This window comes from Athene cunicularia, assembly GCF_003259725.1.
Source record: "Athene cunicularia isolate RWA chromosome Z unlocalized genomic scaffold, athCun1 chrZ_part3, whole genome shotgun sequence".
NCBI classification, from domain to species: domain Eukaryota; kingdom Metazoa; phylum Chordata; class Aves; order Strigiformes; family Strigidae; genus Athene; species Athene cunicularia.
The window spans coordinates 7180494-7187761 of NW_020799144.1; positions in this window are offsets into that span (position 1 = coordinate 7180494).

Consider the following 7268-nt stretch of genomic DNA (forward strand, 5'->3'; position numbering starts at 1 on the left):
GGGGGGGGGGTGGGGTATGACACAGTAGGGGGAGCAGAAATACTTTTCAGAAGCATTTCACACATGAGCTATTTTCTTACACAATGTCTTACGAATGTAATTTCATGATACAGGTATTTAATACCTTTTTAAAGTGAACATACATACTATACTAGTCACAATTAAGTATTCAATTGCAGTATATATTGTGAATATATTAAAGGGCCGTGTGAGTTTGCTGTTACTGATTAAAATTCTAATCTTAATTTGAATATCAAACTAAGTCTACTCTTGGCTTTTTGCCTTCTATTGTTAGTCTAGCCTTTAAATTGGACTTTTGTATTCCAGTGGTATGACTAAAAGGACTAGATTATAATGCATGCCATGTTTTTCCTCTCTGCTCCCTGTAGCTTGGTTTCCAACCTCATTTTAAGACTTCCTAATTTGTGGTGAACTGGACTTGTTTTCTCTTAACACTTCTTAATCAAAAAAAAGCCACAGCAAAGATAGAGAAGAATGTTGCATAAGCCTTTTGTTTTTATAGTTGTATTTATGCTGCTTTTCTTCGTATGGAATAGCATATTGTCATCACAAATGTGAGCTGCTAATTACAAGGCTAATGCTAACAAAGCAGCTTTAAAAGTTGGATGATAATGTGTAGCATATTAGCAATAATGACATGTATTTATAAAAATGGACACTTTTACCTTACTGAGCCAATCCCTTTACCTGTCATATGCTACACAAGCGTAATGTGTCTGTAGTTGTCATAAAACATACTCTGGGCCAAAATGCTTCATCCACCTTAATATCTCTTTTGTCTTATAATACCATAGAATTCTTTTAATGGGCATTTCTGTATGAAAAAAAGGCTTTTGATGCGTGCTTCATTCTTTTCACGTGAATCGGGAAGAAGCACTTTTCCTGAGGAAAGCTGCACACTGAAAGCTAGTCTAGTTGTGACCCACAAATATTCTTGTTTTAATAGTTTTTTACATAGTTGAATTTTATCAGTGTTTTTATCTTTGTTTCATGAAGTTTGATGCCATTTATTGCACTGCTAAAGTGAAGCTTAGCTTGCAACTTAGCTTTATGCTGATTTCTATGCAGGCAATGGAACAGAACCAAAAAAGGCTGAACAGACTTCATTTAAAAAAAAACTAGGTGGGGATAATTGTTTAACAGGTGCTTTTGTATTAGTAGAGCCATCTTTGGTCATGAAAAATAAAGCTTCACTTAAGCAAATAGTTTCATTTGGGTAATGTTTGGATGATTATGAAATGGTGGAAACCAACACTTGTCATATGTTTTAGAAGATGCTGCATCAGAACTTTGAAAAGTTAAAAATGGCTGATGTAAAATTGTGTTGATCTACAGATGTGTAGAATATACCATGTTTATTTTAAATCGTTGTCTTGTTTTTTCTTTTAAAATAAATTTTAATACAATCTGTTTGGAATACAGGGGTGCTTTCCCTCTGTTCAATGATGCCGTAACATGACAGCTTTATTTATGACAATTTTCATAGATTTTATTTCTAATTAATCTTCACAGCACTAAATAGATCTGCCTTTCTTTTGAGATGTTTTACACCTTGACCCTCTTATTTTGGATTTTATATTTTGCTGAAATTAACTCAATGTGCCTAGATCTGATTTTGAGTTATCCTGAGGTTTTTTAGAATAACTTCAGTGTATAAAAACCTCACAGCTGAGAAGATAGTTCTGTATTGTAGCTAGTCATAGATTTAGATTTTAGAGATGGATATATTTTCCACAAAACATGTTGAAATTGAGGAGTGGTGTTGATACTTTGCTTGGAGGTACTCTACCAGGAAAGCACTCTGTGCTTGCTCTGTCATCTGTCTTGCCTTTTTCTTCTCTTCCCTAACACTTAAGATTTTCATGAAACACTTAAAAGGCATGGCAGAAACACCCCAAACTAGTTACAGAAACTTCAATATTGCTGAGTATTTTGTGCAAGATACGTTTGTGCCCCACAACAATTAAGTACTGCATATCTGGGCAGATGAGATCTGACCCCAGGACAGTCATCTCCACCCTCATGTTGGCTTTGGAGAAGGTAATTCCTACCTTAGTGTTGTAGAACTGCACTGTAACTCAAACTGGTGATCTGGGATGTGCTTTTAACAAAAAACCCACCACCTCACAACTATATGCAACCCCAAAACCCCACAGAACCAAACCTCACTGGCTTTGTGTATCCTGTTGATCCTGAGCATTTGGAGTTGCACTGCTTTAGATGTTGTTACTTTTTCTGCATTACACAAATTTCCATTGCCTGCTATCAGACAACTGAGATTAAGTGGTAATTATTATGGTTAAGTTTTCCACATTCTGCTTTCACTGCTTATTTGTCTGGTCCTTAGAGTTTGAACCTTTTCAGTAGGGAAGCAAAGTTTAATGAAGCACTTCAGGCCAGTTTAGTCCCTGCCATGTTTGTATTAAGGAGTCTGGTTACCTGTTTCATGTAGAAAGTTGCTGTTGACTGTATTGCACATCTTTGGACATGTTTGTTTTTGTAGCAGTTTCTACTGACAGCTGGTTGTTTGCAGTTAAAAGTCCTACATGCAGAGCAGTGTCCAGTTCTCCCTTCAAATACATCTTGTTTAACCACAAGCAAACCAGCCAGTCTTGTCGTTCCTAAGGCTTTTTCAATGTTCAGCTATAACCTTGCAAGGTTGTGTCCAGTGTGTTTCCTTTTCAAAAGCAGTTTTAGTTTAGTGTCTTGTAAATGTTCTTCTAACTATGCTGAAGCCCTGTGGTCTGACTATGGAAAGAAGCATGTCTGTCTAGCCTTTTCAGTGGAAGATGTTTGTGATGCTTGCCTTCACACTTTGTTTAGGTTAGAATTACTAATCAGTTTATTACTGAAAAAAAATCCTAGTATTTCTAATATTCTCCAACACAGCTTTTAGAATGCTTTATTTCTTGGATTCTCATCAGATCAAGACTGGGCTGCTGTCTGTGTGGTTCATGCTTCTGGAGAGAATATACTTCTCAATTTCAGTCTGCTCTAACTATTTTTGCCTAAATGTTGGTGTGACAGTAGATTATCAGTTAAGTGGTGCAAATCAGACAGCTTGCAGTGGAAGTTGGTGGATTGCTGCTTGTTTGTTGCATCTTTCCACACATCCCCACAACTTTTTCCCTGTTGCTGACAGGAAGGAAGGGCCTCAGCCAAACCCTTGTGCCAGCTGGAATTAATGGCCATTTTACATGTGGCCAACTTGTGGGTGAATGGGAGAGGTCAAGCTCGTGTGCCTGCGTAGGAAGCCAGGAAGCTCACTGGGAGCATGAAACAGGAGCTGTCAAAAGAAATCTCTTCACTGGGCTTTGACATGAAGTGCGTTATTGTTCTTGACTTGGGCTTTGCATCCTCTGGGTCTGTGTTAAACAGATCTGCTCACAGGGTTGCAGTGAGCTCAAATGAATCGAAAGCTCTGCTGCTCTGCTCGTCTTATGCCCTGCCCCCCACCCCCCAGCCGTTTACTCTGTGATGAGTAGCTCTTCCTCTTAAGGCTTGACTGTTCCCTCGAAGAGTGTATTTTTATGTATTCAATGGTAACTTCTTTTTGGTGGCCTTGCTCTGATACTGAAATAGTGGGGGGGGGTGTGGGGGGGTGTGTGTGTGCTGAGCCAACAGAAGACCTGTACAGTATACATGTAAATGCAGTAACACAACACCCTAACCCTGTGGAAATGAAAAAATGTGGAGAAGCTATGAAGCCTTTGGGGGATTATGTCAGTATATATAACTAAGTCTATTCTTCTGCCTGAAGATACATAAAAATTCATATGTGCATACATTTTTATGTATGAACTTTTATATATAATTACATAGTACTAACACCAAAATAAAACTTTGCAAGAAGCCTTGAATTTGACAAACCCATTCTTTTCTGTAGATGGACCAGACAGGTAAAACAATGTTTTTCTAATATAAAAAGCCAGGAGCTCAAAGTTAAATAATGAGCCACTGGGACTAGTATCCACTTTCATTTTATCTCTCAGTAAGCAGATGGAGGAAGGCTCAAAAGTTTTTCTCTTTACTTACAAACTTGAATTATGTTTTATTCCTCTAGCCTTTTGGTTCATCTCAAGTAACTCCCTAATGAGGGAGAACTCAGAGACACTGCTTCCTTACTGGCAGGCCCCCAAAACCTGAGCAAGACAAGGCACATACTTTTGTCACTTGCCTCTTTTTCTATGCAGTGTCACTGGCTTCTGCTCCTCCCTCTTGGGACAACTGTTTTGTCCTTGAAGGTCTTTATAAAAGGAGCTTTCTCCTAGGACAGAAACATGGGGGCATGAGAATTTCTTAGAAAGAGGGAAAAAACTCAAGTGAATGCGGTGCTAAATTTTTCTGTAACGTAAGGCTCCAGGGTGAAGGAAATCTGGGTGCTTTTGCAAGATGTTGGGTAATAACAGTGGTGAAACCTTAGAAATGTTTTTAAGAGTTCTTGCTTAGATAGAAGCTGAAACCTCTGAGATGTTCCTGACAGCTAGCTCTTTAGAATAAGCCTGTTTCCCTTGAATTATATGAGGCTTTCAGCAAGATCTGTTTAAGGGCTGTTTTGTGGCTGGCAAAGGAGGAAAGCAACCCAGCAGGGGTTTCTGCCCACTCTGCAGCTGAGTAGCAAGACATGAGAACTTGTAGATGTCGTCTCCTTTTTACAGACCACTGAAAGACCTTCTTGGTTTGGGTCCTTTTGTCTTTATTCAGTCAGATGCAAACTCCTGCAGATGACTTGTCACTGTTGGCTGAGCAGGGAAGGAACTACAGCTGGAGCAGACACATCTGGGCATTGCCTCAGTTTGGGAGTATCTGCAGCTGTGGCCTTTATCTGAGACCGTATTTACTCTTAAAATTGCTGCTGGTGGATTTCCCCACTGTGAAGGGTTCCTGCTGATGCTGTTGAACCTGGGGAGTCTATTTGCTTAAAGCAGACAGCCTATCAGAGCGGGAGAAGGAGCTGGCAGATGTTAGAAAGAGCAGTGTCCTGTGAGTATAATCTGTCTAACCCTGGTGGTAGAGACTAGGAACCCTTACTTTGAAGTACTGCAACAGCACAGACTTAAAATGTTGGTGTGTTTCAGGCATACTCCTGCCATTATGAGGGCAATTAAGCAGAGTTATTTAGCATGTGGTCAATGATGACTGCATGTGAATATAAAGTGTATCTTGTCTGTATGCAGACTGATACAATGATCTCATCATAATGCATCAGCAATATGCTAACTCTGCAAGGAGTGAACAGTCATATTTGACTGGTACAGAGATTATTTCATTTTGCTTAAAGCTGCAGATGAAACGAGCATCAGAAGTGAAATTTCATGTTTCCAGCCCTCTGTTCTATATTTAACAGAGAAGCTGGTGCATTTCTGCCTCAGACAGTCTGTTCCTGTTGAACAGTGGGGACCCTTTCTTTATCAACATATGAAGTAGTAAAACCAAGTCCATAAAGCAGGAAAGACTGCAGTTGTGCATAGGGTCTGTCTCAAGACTAGTTTTTGTGGTCTCAGGGTCCCAGCGGCGGCGTTATGCCCAGAGGCTGTGTACCCATAAGGCAGTTCAAAGTAGAAGTTTGACAGGCATCCCAGAGGGAATTGCCCTTCAGATGGCTGGCCCAGCTGGTGATAGCTCTTTTGCAGGACCAGAGGCCAGTTCCCTGGCCACAAAATTATGCCATTTTGCACTGCATGAGTAGCCTTTCCTGCTGTCTAAACACATCACATCCTGAAGGAATGTATCTTGCAGACTAAATGGGGCCCTTTTTACTAACCCCTTTCCTCCACCTCCAAAACCCAGTAGCTTTCCCCTTAGAAAAAACATTATGGAATTAGTAAATTTATTACTCCCAACATAACCTTGTTTTTCCTCCCTCTTGGCTGTGAATTGTTTTGAGCTTCTCACTCCCCAGGAAGTTGATGTTGTCATGATAAATATGCTGGACGCATTCTAACTGCTTTTACCGGGTTGCTAGAGATGGCACATGTCTGAAGGAACTGAAGCTCTGCTGTTTCATTGCTCTGCACTCAACTTTCCTGCTGTGTGCCTCCACCTGGTTTGCACTGAGGCCACTTCTGATATCTGTTGCATCTGTGACAGCCATTTGCTCCCACTGCCACACTGCAGTCAGTGGATTAATATGTTTCACCTAAACAGAGGAAAATAAACACCTCCCCCCTGCTGTTAGCAATGGATGAAAATCAGGGAGCACTGAAGGGCACGCTTGAGTCCTGGTTGGTGAACATTATCTCCATGCACCACAGTCTGCAGACAGTGTAAGTCGGACACAGCTGATGCTGGCAGACCCTTGCTGGGAGCTGGTTTCTGCCAAGGTTGCAACAGAAAAAAAGGTAAGCCTTCACTTAACATTTATTCAGAGATAAACAGGTTGTTTGGAGAGTCTCACTCACTGGAGTATTCCCATGAAAGACAGTCCTTGCTGCCCATCTAGGTGCCCAGCTATCACCGATGTTTCAAGTTCCTGGAATATTCTCAATGCTTAACTGAAACCTATTGTTTGTGAGGGAGAAAGGTGCATCGCTACCTACCTGAGTTTGATCAGATTGACTAAATCACAACCATCCTTTTTCCTCTGTCTGCTCAATTGATAGATCCTTAAACTTCTTTTCCTATTGAAGGCATTTTATGACAGACTCACTTTGCTTAGTTACTTTCTGTGTGTTCTTCAGAAGTATTCTACAGATGTCCACAAGTCCTTAGGCAATGATTCAGAAGACACCAATCTAAGAAACTTTGTGTGACAAAGAAATTTCCACTCACCACCAGAGATGGTCCATGCTGCTTCAGGCATCCTCTTGGTAAAACTGAGAATTGGATTCTTCAGTGAAAGACAGATAATCGCTGCTGCTGCAAACAGCACCAAATAGCCCACTGTGACCATCCGTGTAACACAGGACCTTCTTGCTCCCTTGTCCATCCAAAAGTAGGTGTATGTGCTGCTGTCAGGTAGTTGCAGTGCAGTTCTCACAAAGAATTAGGTGTGAATTTTAGACTAGCAGAGTATCTGAGGTTGGAAGGGGCCTCTGGAGACCTAGTACAGCTCCCCTGCTAAGAGCAGGGTCAGCTAGAGGAGGTTGCTTATGACTGCATTCAGTTGGGTTTTCAGCACCTCCAAGGATGGAGAACATAAACTCTCTGGGCAGCCTTTTCAGCCACTCTCATAGCAAAAGTGTTTTCTGATGCTCAGAGGCAACCTTCTGTGTTTCAGTTTGTGCCCATTGCCTCTTGTCCTGTCA